Below are 14,886 nucleotides of genomic sequence, written 5' to 3'. Positions count from 1 at the left end.
GGAATTGAAGGAAACTTCCTCAACATGATAAAGAGCATATATGAAAAACCCACAGCCAGCATAGTACTCAATGGTGAGAGACTGAAAGCCTTCCCTCTAAGATCAGGAACAAGACAAGGATGCCCGCTGTCACCACTGTTATTCAACATTGTGCTGGAAGTGCTAGCCAGGGCAATCCGGCAAGACAAAGAAATAAAAGGCATCCAAATTGGAAAAGAAGAAGTAAAACTGTCATTGTTTGCAGATGATATGATCTTATATCTAGAAAACCCTGAGAAATCGACGATACAGCTACTAGAGCTAATAAACAAATTTAGCAAAGTAGCGGGATACAAGATTAATGCACATAAGTCAGTAATGTTTCTATATGCTAGAAATGAACAAACTGAAGAGACACTCAAGAAAAAGATACCATTTTCAATAGCAACTAAAAAAATCAAGTACCTAGGAATAAACTTAACCAAAGATGTAAAAGACCTATACAAAGAAAACTACATAACTCTACTAAAAGAAATAGAAGGGGACCTTAAAAGATGGAAAAATATTCCATGTTCATGGATAGGAAGGCTAAATGTCATTAAGATGTCAATTCTACCCAAACTCATCTACAGATTCAATGCAATCCCAATCAAAATTCCAACAACCTACTTTGCAGACTTGGAAAAGCTAGTTATCAAATTTATTTGGAAAGGGAAGATGCCTCAAATTGCTAAAGACACTCTAAAAAAGAAAAACGAAGTGGGAGGACTTACACTCCCTGACTTTGAAGCTTATTATAAAGCCACAGTTGCCAAAACAGCATGGTACTGGCACAAAGATAGACATATAGATCAATGGAATCGAATTGAGAATTCAGAGATAGACCCTCAGATCTAGGCCGACTGATCTTTGATAAGGCCCCCAAAGTCACTGAACTGAGTCATAATGGTCTTTTCAACAAATGGGGCTGGGAGAGTTGGATATCCATATCCAAAAGAATGAAAGAGGACCGCTACCTCACCCCCTACACAAAAATTAACTCAAAATGGACCAAAGATCTCAATATAAAAGAAAGTACCATAAAACTCCTAGAAGATAATGTAGGAAAACATCTTCAAGACCTTGTATTAGGCGGCCACTTCCTAGACTTTACACCCAAAGCACAAGCAACAAAAGAGAAAATAGATAAATGGGAACTCCTCAAACTTAGAAGTTTCTGCACCTCAAAGGAATTTCTCAAAAAGGTAAAAAGGCAGCGAACTCAATGGGAAAAAATTTTTGGAAACCATGTATCTGACAAAAGACTGATATCTTGCATATATAAAGAAATCATACAACTCAATGACAATAGTACAGACAGCCCAATTATAAAATGGGCAAAAGATATGAAAAGACAGTTCTCTGAAGAGGAAATACAAATGGCCAAGAAACACATGAAAAAATGTTCAGCTTCACTAGCTATTAGAGAGATGCAAATTAAGACCACAATGAGATACCATCTAACACCGGTTAGAATGGCTGCCATTAAACAAACAGGAAACTACAAATGCTGGAGGGGATGTGGAGAAATTGGAACTCTTATTCATTGTTGATGGGACTGTATAATGGTTCAGCCACTCTGGAAGTCACTCTGGCAGTTCCTTAGAAAACTAGATATAGAGTTACCGTTCGATCCAGCGATTGCACTTCTCGGTATATACCCGGAAGGTCGGAAAGCAGTGACACGAACAGATATCTGCACGCCAATGTTCATAGCAGCATTATTCACAATTGCCAAGAGATGGAAACAACCCAAATGTCCTTCAACAGATGAGTGGATAAAGAAAATGTGGTATATACACACGATGGAATACTACGCGGCAGTAAGAAGGAACGATGCCGTGAAACATATGACAACATGGATGAACCTTGAAGACATAATGCTGAGCGAAATAAGCCAGGCACAAAAAGAGAAATATTATATGCTACCACTAATGTGAACTTTGAAAAATGTAAAACAAATGGTTTATAATGTAGAATGTAGGGGAACTAGCAATAGAGAGCAATTAAGGAAGGGGGAGCAGTGGTGCAAGAAGAACAGATAAGCTATTTAACGTTCTGGGGATGCCCAGGAATGACTATGGTCTGTTAATTTCTGATGGATATAGTAGGAACAAGTTCAGAGAAATGTTGCTATACTAGGTAAGTTTCTTGGGGTAAAGTAGGAACAGGTTGGAAGTTAAGCAGTTATCTTAGGTTAGTTGTCTTTTTCTTACTCCCTTGTTATGGTCTCTTTGAAATGTTCTTTTATTGTGTGTTTGTTTTCTTTTTAACTTTTTTTTCATACAGTTGATTTAAAAAAGAAGGGAAAGTTAAAAAAAAAAAAAAAAAAAAAGAAAAACAAGGAAAAAAAAAGATGTAGTGCCCCCTTGAGGAGCCTGTGGAGAATGCAGGGGTACTGGCCTACCCCACCTCCATGGTTGCTAACATGACCACAGACATAGGGGACTGGTGGTTTGATGGGTTGAGCCCTCTACCATAGGTTTTACCGTTGGGAAGACAGTTGCTGCAAAGGAGAGGCTAGGCCTCCCTATGGTTGTGCCTAAGAGCCTCCTCCCGAATGCCTCTTTGTTGCTCAGATGTGGCCCTCTCTCTCTAGCTAAGCCAACTTGAAAGGTGAAATCACTGCCCTCCCCCCTACATGGGATCAGACACCCAGGGGAGTGAATCTCCCTGGCAACGTGGAATATGACTCCTGGGGAGGAATGTAGACCCGGCATCATGGGACGGAGAACATCTTCTTGACCAAAAGGGGGATGTGAAAGGAAATGAAATAAGCTTCAGTGGCAGAGAGATTCCAAAAGGAGCCGAGAGGTCACTCTGGTGGGCACTCTTACGCACACTTTAGACAACCCTTTTTAGGTTCCAAAGAATTGGGGTAGCTGGTGGTGGATACCTGAAACTATCAAACTACAACCCAGAATCCATGAATCTCGAAGACAGTTGTATAAAAATGTAGCTTATGAGGGGTGACAATGGGATTGGGAAAGCCATAAGGAGCACAGTCCACTTTGTCTAGTTTATGGATGGATGAGTAGAAAAATAGGGGAAGGAAAGAAACAGACAAAGGTACCCAGTGTTCTTTTTTACTTCAATTGCTCTTTTTCACTCTAATTATTATTCTTGTTATTTTTTTGTGTGTGGTAATGAAGGTGTCAGGGATTGATTTAGGTGATGAATGTACAACTATGTAATGGTACTGTAAACAATCGAAAGTACAATTTGTTTTGTATGACTGCGTGGTATGTGAATATATCTCGATAAAATGAAGATAAAAAAAAGCCAATGTTTAAAAGGACTGAGAGGACCCTATGCTCTCACGTTTTGCTGTTTTTTAGACCCATTGTTAGAGTGGCTAAGTTTGAAGAAGAGCACATGCACAAACTGATCTACAGAGACTGGGAAAGCTGTTTTCTTTTCCTTTTTGTCAGTTCTTGGAATTCAAGTAAATCCCAGTCATATCACTAGCTGGATACAATCTTAAGAAACAGACACTTCAGTGACTAATTTCCAGAGAGAAGACATTAAAATATTAAAATATCCAATATGCAACAAAGGATTATGAGGCATGGAAAGAAATAGGAAAGCATGGCCCATGCAAAAGATAAGATAAAGCATTAGAAACCCTCAATGAGGAAGACAAGACTTGGGATATACCAAAGACTTTTAAAAAATTGTCTTAAATATGCCCAAAGAGCTAAAAGAAAACATGGGCAAAGAACTAAAGGAAATCAGGAAAATGATAGATGAACAAAATGCTAATTTTAGTAAAGTGGTGGAAATCATAAAAAGGAACCAAAAAGAAATACTAGAGCTAAATACCCCAAAAACTGAAATAAATTCTCTAGAATATTCAGCAGCATATTGGAGTTGGAAGAAGAAAGAATCAGTGAACTTGAAGATAAGACAATTGAAATTATTTAGTCTGAAAAGAAGTGAACATAGCCTGTGAGCCATTAACAAGCCTACCAATATATACATTTTGAGAGGCCCAGAAGGAGAAGAAAGAATATTTGAGGAAATAATGAGAGAAAACTCCCTAAATTTAATGAAAGACATGAATATACACATTCAAGGAACTCAAAAAACTCCAAATGGGATAAACTCAGATCTGCACTGAGACAATTATAATAAAACTGTTGAATGCCAAGCACAAAGAGAGAATCCTGAAAGCTTCAAGAAAGAAGCAGTGCATCATATACAAAGGAACCTCAATAAGATTAAGTGACTTATTCTCACTAGAAACATGGAGACAAAAAGGCAGTGAGAGACATTTAAAATGCTGAAAGGAAAAACTGCCAATGAAGAATTACAGATCCAGGAGCAATTAAGACATTTCCAGATAAACAAAAGCTGAGAGAGTTTATCACCACTAGGCTGACCCAACATGAAGTACTAAAAGGAGTTCTGCAGGTTGAAAAGAAAGGATACTAGACAAAGGCACATGAAGAAATAAAGATATGTGGTATATATAATTACATGGGTAAATATAAATGCAAGTGCTATTGTATTTTTGGTTTGAAACCACTTTTTACTAAGGATCTAAAATGCAAATGCATAAAAAGCAATGATATATCTACAATTTTGGACTCACAATGTGGGAAGATGTACTTTGTGACAAGAACAACATAAAGACTGGGGGAAATGGGTATAGGAACATGGTTTCTGTATGCTATTGCAGTTAAGTTGATATCAAATCAAATGAGAATGCAACTTAGATGAAACTGACAAATTCCTAGAAAAATGCAAACTACCTAAGCTGACTTGGGAAGAAATAGAAGATTTCAAGAGACCATAAAAAGTAAAAAGACTGAAATCAGCAATCAAAAACCTCTCAACAAAGAAAAATCCAAGATCATTTGGTTTCATTGGGAATTTTACCCAACATTCAGAGAAGAATTAACATCCTTCTTAAGCTCTTCCAAAAAACTGAAGAGAGGTGAATACTTCCTAATTCAGTTTATGTGGCCAGCATCACCCTAATACCAAAGATGGATAAAGCCATTACAAGAAAAGAAAATTATAGACCAATCTCCATTATGAAAATAGATACAAAACTCCTCAATGTAATAGTGTCAAATCAAACTGAACATCACGGAAAAAGAATTACACACCCCATGATTAGTAGTGGGATTTATCCCAGGAATGTAAGGGTGGTTCAACATAAGAAAATCAATCAATATACTATAGTACATTAATAGAATGAAGGAAAAAACCCACATGGTCTTCTCAGTTAACGCAGAAAAGGCATTTGACAAAATCCAACATCCTTTCTTTATATAAGCACTCAGAAAACTAGGAAATGAAGGAAACTTCCTGAACATGATAAAGGGCATAGCTAAAAACATAACCTAACTCAACAGTGAAAAACTGAACACTTTTCCCCTAAGATCAGGGACAAGACAAGGATAGCAATATATGGTTAATGTGAGTCCCAGAAGAAGAAAGAAAAGGGTAGAAACATTTCTGCTTTCCCCACTGCTGTTCAATATTGGAATAGAAGTTCTAGCCTGAGCAATTAGGCAAGAAAAATAATTACCATTTACAAAAATTAACTTAAATGGATCATATCCTTAATACAAGAATTGAAACTATAAAACTCTTAAAGGAAAACATATGGAAATGTCTGCATGACATCAATATAACATCTTTTGTGTATCTAACGACATTATTGAGTAAGTGAAAAGACAAACTACAGAATGGTAGAAAATGTTTGGAAGCCATAACTCTGATAGGGTTTAATGTGCAGAACATATAAAGAAATCCTTCAACTGAATAACAAGGAGACAAACAAACCAATTAAAAAGTGGACAAAGGACTTGAATAGACATTTCTCCAAAGAAGATATACAAATGGCCAGTAGGCACATGAAAAGATAGAGAAATGCAAATCAAACCACAAAAATATACCATTTCACACTCACTAGAATGAATTTTATTTTAAAAAAAAGTGCTGGCCACTATGCAGAGAAATACAGCCCCTCATACTCTGCTTTTGGGAATGTAAAATGGTGCAGCCACTGTGGAAAACAGTTTGGCCATTCCTCAAATAGTGAAATATAGAATTTCCATATGACCTGGCAATTCCTAGCTATATACCCAAAAGAAATGAAAACAGGAACTTCATCAGATGCTTTGTACAGAAATATTCATAGCTCATTTTTCACAATAGCTGAAAGGTTGAAACAATCTAAATGTCCATCAAATGATGAATGGATAAACAAAATGTGAAATGTACATAGAATAGTATTATTCAGCTGTAAAAAGGATGAAATTCTGATACATGCTACAACATGAATGAACCTAGAAAACATTATGCTAAGTGAAATAAGCCAGATACAAAAGGATAAATATTGCATGATTTTTTAAAAGAAATTTTTGTGAACTTTAACACATATACATAACAGTGATAACATCCAGTGTACAATTTCACAAGTAGAGAGCAAAACTCAAAGAATGCTATGGGTCACAGTTCCACAAGTTCAGCCATTTCTGTTATTGTAAAATATAACATACATACAGAAAGATGTCATCTCTTGATGTACAGCTCAACAAGCAGTCATATAGGTAATTTCAAAAATTGTAATGGATTACCGTTCCACAGTTTCAGTTCTTTCCTTATTATGCAATACAAATTTTATACAGAAAGGTGAAGACTTTCATGGCACAATTCAATGAGCAGCTCTGGAGCAAATTCCAAAGGATGAATCCCATTAATGTACCATATTCACTCCTGACCATTCCCATACCATTAAGATCACCCTCATTATAACATCTATACATATTAGATTATTGTTTCTCCTTCACTAGGTTCTGACTATTTCTAGATCCCCTATATTGTACTTTTTTAAGACACTTATTTCACATTTTTTTGCAGAGTTAACATTGGTGATAACATACAATATCTGTCCTTCTGTGTCTGGCTTATTTCACTCAGCATTATATCTTCAAGGTTCATCCATGTTGTCGTATGTTTCATGACCTTGTTCCTTCTAACTGCTGCATAGTATTCCATGGTGTATATATACCACATTTTGCTTATCCACTCATTTGTAGAGGGACACTTGGATTGTTTCACCTCTTGGCAATTGTGAAAAATGCTGCGATGAACATTGGTGCGCAAATACCTGTTTTGTCACTGCTTTCAGATCTTCTGGGTATATACTGAGAAGTGAAATTGCTGGATCATAGGATAACTTGGTATCTAGTTTTCTGAAGAACTGCCAAACTGTGCTCTAGAGTGGCTGTAACATTATAGAGTCCCACCAACAATGAATAAGAGTTCCAATTTCTCCACATCCTCTCCAGCATTTGTAGTTGCACACGGCCATTCTAATTGGTGTGTGATGATAGCTAGTGAAGATGAACATTTTTTCATGTGCTTTTTAGCCATTTGTAATTCATCTTCAGAAAAATGTCTTCTCATACCTTTTGCCCATTTTATAATTGGGCTGTTTGTACTATTGTCATTGAGTTGTAGGATTTCTTTATATATGCAAGATATAAGTCTCTTATCAGGTACATGGTTTCCAAATATTTTCTCTCATTGAGTTGACTGCCTCTTTACCTTTTTAACAAATTCCTTTGAGGTACAGAAGCTTTTAAGTTTGAGGAGTTCCCATTTATCTATTTTCATTTGATGCATGTGCTTTAGTTAGGTCTAAGAAGTGACCTTCTAATACTAGGTCTTGAAGATGTTTCCCTATATTATCTTCTAGAAGTTTTATGGTGCTGTCTCTTATATGGAGTTTGTTGATCCACTTTGAGTTAATTTTTGTATATGGTGTGAGGTAGGAGTCCTCTTTCATTCTTTTGGATGTGGATATTCAGTTCTCCGTATCCCGTTTTTTGAAGAGACTATTCTATCCCAGTCAGTGGATTTGGGGGCCTTATCAAAAATCAGTCAACCATAGATCTGGGAGTCTATTTCCGAATTCTCAGTTTGATTCCAAATGGATGGAATCTTTGTGCCAATACCATACTGTTTTGACTACTGTGGCTTTATAGTAAGCTTCAAAGTCAGGAAGTATAAGTCCTCCTACCTTGTATTTCCTTCTGTTTTTTGATACAGTTTTATTGAGATATCTTCTCATACCATAAAGTCATCCATGGTGTACAATCAAGTGTTCACAATACCATCATATAGTTGCACATTCATCACCCCAATCTATTTTTGAACATTTCCCTTACACCAGAAAGAATCAGAATAAGAATAAAAAATAAAAGAAAAAAGAACACCCAAACCACCCCCCCCATCCCACCCTAGTTTTCATTTAGTTTGGGTCCCCATTTTTTGACTCATCCATCCATACACTGGATAAAGGGAGTGTGATCCAGAAGGTTTTCACAATCACACCTTCACCCCTTGTAATCTACATTGTTATACAATTGTCTTGAAGAGTCGAGGCTACTGGGCTGGAGTTTGGTAGTTTCAGGTATTTACTTCTAGCTATTCCAATACATTAAAAACCTAAAAAGTGTTACCTATTTAGTGCATAAGAATGTCTACCAGAGTGACCTCTAGACTCCATTTGAAATCCCTCAGCCACTGAAGCTTTATTTCATTTCATTTTACATCCCCTTTTCGGTCAAGAAGATGTTCTCAGTCCCACAATGCCAGGTCCAGATTCATCCCCAGGAGTCATATCCTGCATTGCCAGGGAGATTTATGCCCCTGGGAGTCAGATTCCATGTAGAGCGGAGGCAGTGAGATCACCTGCCAAGGTGGCTTAGTTAGAGCAACAAAAAGGTACTTGGGGAGACTCTTGGGCACAATTATAAGCAGGCTTAGCCTCTCCTTTGCAGTAAAAAGCTTCATATGGGCAAGCCCCAAGACAGAGGGCTCAGCATATCAAGCCATCAGTCCCCAATGGTTGTGAGAACATCAGCAACAATCCAGGTGAGGAAGTCTAATACCTCTGTGTCCTCCCCCAGCTCCTCAGGGGAGACCCAAATACATGTTTTTATTCTTCACCCAAATTACTTTGGGATGTGTTGCTATTTCACTGTAACCTATACAGACCCACCATATCTGACTTCCTATTCAAAGTTCCATGTAATTGTGGTGTTTGAACAAATTGGCTCTACGAGTTATATTGTTTAGAAAATATAGATCCTACACCAAATAAGCATCTCTTCCTTGGTCTCACATGGAAGTTGAAGCTTCAACACATAGTCAGTTTCAACCCTTACCCTTTGGCCCGATTTGCCCTAGTCTCAACCACATCTGCCTCATTCATATCTCCAATTGAAGTCTAGGCTCCTTCCCAGTTTTTGTTTTGTTTTTAAACAGTTGCTGTATACGTTAATACTGACATTCATATCTGCCGAGCTCTAGCTCTGAGTTTCAGGTATCACACAGATACCCAATGTTCCAGAGACCAATCAGGTTATACACAAAGGAATCAACATCCCAGAGTCTGGAGACAGCCATGACAATTCAGGAATAGATTTGACTGCTGTAAGAGCTTACAATCTAGGGACCATTACAATAATCATTTCCCTTTTAGGCTGTGCTCTAAGATTCAATTCTGAGTTTACACATTGTAGTTAGTCCATATTGGTGAGGCATTGTAGTGTTTGCCTTTGTTTCCAGTGTACTTCACTCAAAATACTGTCTAAAGGATCCATTCACCTCGTTGCTTGTCCCACAACTTCACTCCTTGTCATAGTTGCTCAATTTTTCATTATATACATACACCACAGTTCACCATTCTGTTACTCAGTCGATGTACCCTTCAGCCACCTCCACCCATTGCAAATCATGAATACTACCTCCATAAACAGCAGTGTGCAAATGTCCATTCATGTCTCTGCTCTCAGATCTTCCAAGTACATACCCCATAATGAGGTTGCAGGACCTTATGGCCCCCACATACTTAGCTTCTGGTGGAACCACCATAGTGACCTCCAGAAAAGCTACACCATTCTGCCTCCTCTCAACAGTAAATAGGTACATCCCTCTCTCCGTGTCTTCTCCAGCACTTTTACCCCTATTTATATTTTTTCCTACAATTTTATAGAGATATATTCACATAGCATACAATTATCCACAGTGTACAATCAGTTGTTCATGGTATCATCACATGGTTGTACATTTACCAGCACAGTTAGCACTTGAACATATTGATTACTGTGAAAAAGGATTTTTTGGTGAATAATAAAAACAATAAGAAAAATAAAAATAAAATGTCATACAATATAATAGTAAGGACAGAAAACAACACTACTACCAGGAATCCCATATCCTTCCCTTATATCACCCTCTCATATACATTTAACTTTGGTATATTGCCTTTGTTACATTTAATGGAAGCATGTTACAGTGTTACTGTTGACCATAGACTCTAGTTTGCTTGGATTATGTTTTTTTCCCAAATACCATCCCTTTTTCAACACTCTGCATGGTTGACATTCATTTTTTCACCCACATGTGAAGAACATTTTTATATTTGTACATATAGTAACAGTCATTGGCTACTTCAGTTTTTGCCAGGTTATACAGTCCCAGTCTTCTTCATCTATCTTTATCTCTGGTGTCATACATTCCCCTCTCCCACCTCTTACAGCTCTACTCACAGACATCTTTGTTCAGTGTACTTACAATACTGTGCTACCATCACAGTATTATGCTATCTATTTCTGAATCTATACAATCAATCCTGCTCAACATTCTGTAGTCCTTCAGCATCAAATGCCTGATCTTCCTTCTTTCTATCTCCTGGTAGCCTGTGTTATCAGCTTTTAACTCTCAATGTTTGCTCATGAATGTTAGTTCATATTAGTGAAACCATACGGTATTTGTCCTTTTGTTTCTGGCTAACTTCACTCAACATAATGTCCTCAAGGTTCATCCATGTTATTATATGTTCCATGTCTTTGTTCTATCTTACAGCTGCATAACATTCCATCATGTGTATATACCACAGTTTGTTTATTCACTCATCTGTTGATGGACATTTGGGCTGCTTCCATTTCTTGGCAATTGTGAATAATGCCGCAATAAACATCGTTTTACAAATGTCCATTTGTGTCTTAACTTTTAGTTCCTTTGAGTATATGTCTAGTGATGGAATAGCTGGGTCATATGGCAGATCTATACTTAGCTGCCTGAGGAACCACCACACTGTCTTCCAGAGGGGTTGCAGCACTCTACATTCTCACCAGCAATGAATAAGTGTACCTCTTTCTCCACATCCTCTCCAGCACCTGTAATTTTCTGTTTTTTGGTTAATGGCCATTCTGGTAGGTGTGGGATGATATCTCATTGTGGTTTTGATTTGCATTTTTTCATATGTTTTTGAGCCATTTGTATTTCCTCTTCAGAAAAGTGTCCATGTCTTTTGCCCATTTTTTAATTTGGTTCTTTGTTTTTTTGTTGTTGAGTTGTAGGATTGCTTTATATATTCAGATTTTAAACTATCTGATAGGTGTTTTCCAAATATTGTCTCCCATTGTGTAGGCTGCCTTTTTACTTTTTTAACATAGTCCTTTGACATACAAAAGTGTTTGATTTTGAGGAGATCCCATTTGTCTGTTCTTTTGTTGCTCGTAGTTTGGGTGTAAGGTCTAGGAAACCACCTCCTATCACAAGGTCTTTAAGATAATGTTCTACATTTTCTTCTAAGAGTCTTATGGTCTTAGTGCTTATGTTTAGGTCTTTGATCCAGATGGAATTAATTTTTGTATAAGGTGTGAGATAGGAGTCCTCTTTCATTCTTTTGGAGATGGTTATCCAGTTCTCCAAACACCATTTATTGAAGAGGCTGCTCTGTCCCAGATGCTTTGTCTTGACTGCCTTATCAAAGATCAATTGGACACAGATGTGAGATTCTATTTCTGAATGCTCAATTAGATTCCATTGGTTGGTATTTCTGTCCTTATGCCAGTGCCACACTGTTTTGAGCACTGTAACATGTAATATGCTTCAAAGTAAGGTAATGTGAGACCTCCCACTTCGCACTTCTTTCTCAAGATATTTTTGGCTATTCAGGGCACCTTGCCCTCCCAAATAAATTTGGTTATTGATTTTTCTGTCTCTGCAAAGTAAGTTGTTGGGATTTTAATTGGTATTGCATTGAATCTATAAATCAGTTTAGGTAGAGTTGACATCTTATTTATATTTAGTCTTCCAATCCATGGACATGGTAGGTTCTTTCTGTTTTATAGGTCCTGTTCAATTTCTTTTAGCAGTTTCTTGTAATTTGTTTGTAAAGGACTTTTGTGGCCTTTGTTACGTTTAATCCTAAATACTTGATTGTTTTGGTTGCTATTGTAAATGGAGTTTTTTTAATTTCTTCCCCTTGTTGCATATTAATTGTGTATAAGAATGCTACAGATTTTTATGTGTTGATCTTCTAGCCTGCCACTTTGCTGTATTCACTGATTAACTCTAATAGCTTTGCTGTAGATTTTTCTGGATTTTCTACATATAGAAACATGTCATCTGCAAACAGTGAAAGTTTTACTTCTTTCTCTCTAATTTGGATGCCTTTTATTTCTTTTTCTTGCCTGATTGTTCTAGAACTTCCAGCACAATGTTGAATAACAATGATGAGAGTGGACATCCCTGTCTTGTTCCAGATCTTAGAGGGAAAGCTTTCAGTCTCTCCCCATTGAATACGATGTTAGTTGTGGGTTTTTCATATATTGCCTTTATCATATTGAGAAAATTCCCTTCTATTTCTATCCTTCGAAGTGTTTTCTTCAAGAAAGGATGTTGAATTTTGTCAAATGCTTTTTCTGCATCAGTCAAGATGATCATGTGGTTCTTTTGCTTTGATTTATTGATGTGGTGCATTACATTAATTGATTTTCTTATGTTGAACCAGCCTTGCATACCTGGAATAAACCCCACTTGGTCGTGGTGTATAATTCTTTTAATGTACTGCTGGATATGATTTGCGAGTATTTTGTTGAGGATTTTTGCATCTATGTTCATAAAATATATTGGCCTATAATTTTTTTTGTAGTATTTTTGTCTGATTTTGTTATTAGGGTGATGTTGGCTTCATAGAATGAGTTGGGTAGTTTTTCCTCCTCTTCAATTTTTTTGAAGAGTTTCAGCAGGATTGATAGCAATTTTTTTCTTGAATCCTTGGTAGAATTCACATGTGAAGCCATCTGGTCCTGGGCTTTTCTTTTTTGGGAGCTTTTTGATGACTGACTCAATCTCTTTGCTTGTGTTTGGTTTGTTGAGGTTCTCTATTTCTTTTTGGGTCAATGTTGGTTCTTCGTGCTTTTCTAGGAAGTTGTCCATTTTGTGTAAGTTGTCCAGTTTATTAGTGTATAGTTCATAGTATCTTATTATCTCCTTTATTTCTGCAGGGCCAATAGTTACGTTTTCCCATTTCTGATTGCATTTATTTGCATCTGCTTTTTTTTTTTTTCCTTGAAGAACCAGCCTCTGGTTTTGTTGATTCTCTCTATTGTTTTCTTGTTTTCAGTTTCATTTACTTCTGCACTGATCTTTGTTATTTCTTTCCTTCTGTTTGCTTTAGGGTTTATTTACTGTTCTTGCTCTAGTTCTTCCAGGTGGACAGTTAATTCCTCAATTTTTGCTCTCTCTTCTCTTTTAGTATAGGCATTTAATGCAATAAATATCCCTCTCAGCCCTGCCTTTGCTGCATCCCATAAGTTTTGATATGTTGTGTTTTCATTGTCATTTGCCTCAAGGTATTTACTAATTTCTCTTGTAATTTCTTCCTTTAACCACTGGTTTTCTATCAGTGTGTTGTTTAGTCTCCATATATTTGTGAATTTTTCAATCTTCTCCCTGTTATTTATTTCCAACTTCATTCCATTATGATCTGAGATAGTGTTTTTTACAATATCAATATTTTTAAATTTCTTGAGGCTTGCTTTGTGACCCAGCATGTGGTCTATCCTAGACAGTGTTCCATGAGCACTTGAGAAAAATGTGTATCCTGCTGTTGTGGGGTGTAGTGTTCTATAAATGTCTGTCAAGTCTAGTTCATTTATCATACAATTCAACATCTCCATTTCCTTGTTGATCCTCTGTCTAGATGTTCTATCCATTGGTGAGAGTGGTGTATTGAAGTCTCCAACTATTATTGTGGAGTTATCTACTTCTCCTTTCAGTGTTCTCAATGTCTGCCTCATGAATTTTGGGGCACTCTGGCTTGGCGCATAAATGTTTATGATTGTTATGTTTTCTTGATGACTTGACCCTTTTGTTAATATATAGTGTCCTTCTTTGTCTCTTTTGTTTTACTTTTTGTTGTCTACTTTGATATTAATATAGCTACTCCTGCTTTTTTTCTGGTTGCTGTTTGCATGAAATATCTTTTTCCAACCTTTCACTTTCAGCCTATTTTTGTCCTTGTGTCTAAGGTGAGTTTCTTGTAGACAACATATAGATGGGTCCTGTTTTTTAATCCATTCTGCCAGTCTGTGTCTTTTTATTGAGGAATTGACTCCATTAACATTTAGTGTTATTACTGTAAGGGCAGTACTTTATTCTGTCATTTTGTCTTTTGGATTTTATATGTCATGTCTTATTTTTCCTCTCTCTCTTTTTAATCCTTCCTGATAATCTTCATTTCTACACTCTTCTGCAAACTTCTTTCTCCTGTCTTTTCCTATCAGCCTGTAGCACTCCCTTTAGTATTTCCTGTAGTGCTGGTCTCATAGTCACAAATTCTCTCAGTGTCTGTTTGTCTGAAAATATTTTAATCTCTCCCTCATTTTTTTTTTCTTTTTTATTGAGATTGTTCAGATACCATACAATTATTCAAAGATCCAAAGTGTACAATCACTTGCCCCTGGGTACCCTCATACAGTTGTGCATCCATCACCACACTTAATTTTTGTTCAATTTTTAGAAACTTTTCATTACTCCAGACAAGAC

This window comes from Choloepus didactylus, chromosome 1 (genome assembly GCF_015220235.1).
Source record: "Choloepus didactylus isolate mChoDid1 chromosome 1, mChoDid1.pri, whole genome shotgun sequence".
Lineage (NCBI taxonomy): Eukaryota > Metazoa > Chordata > Mammalia > Pilosa > Megalonychidae > Choloepus > Choloepus didactylus.
Note: the sequence above shows the minus strand (reverse complement) of the source record.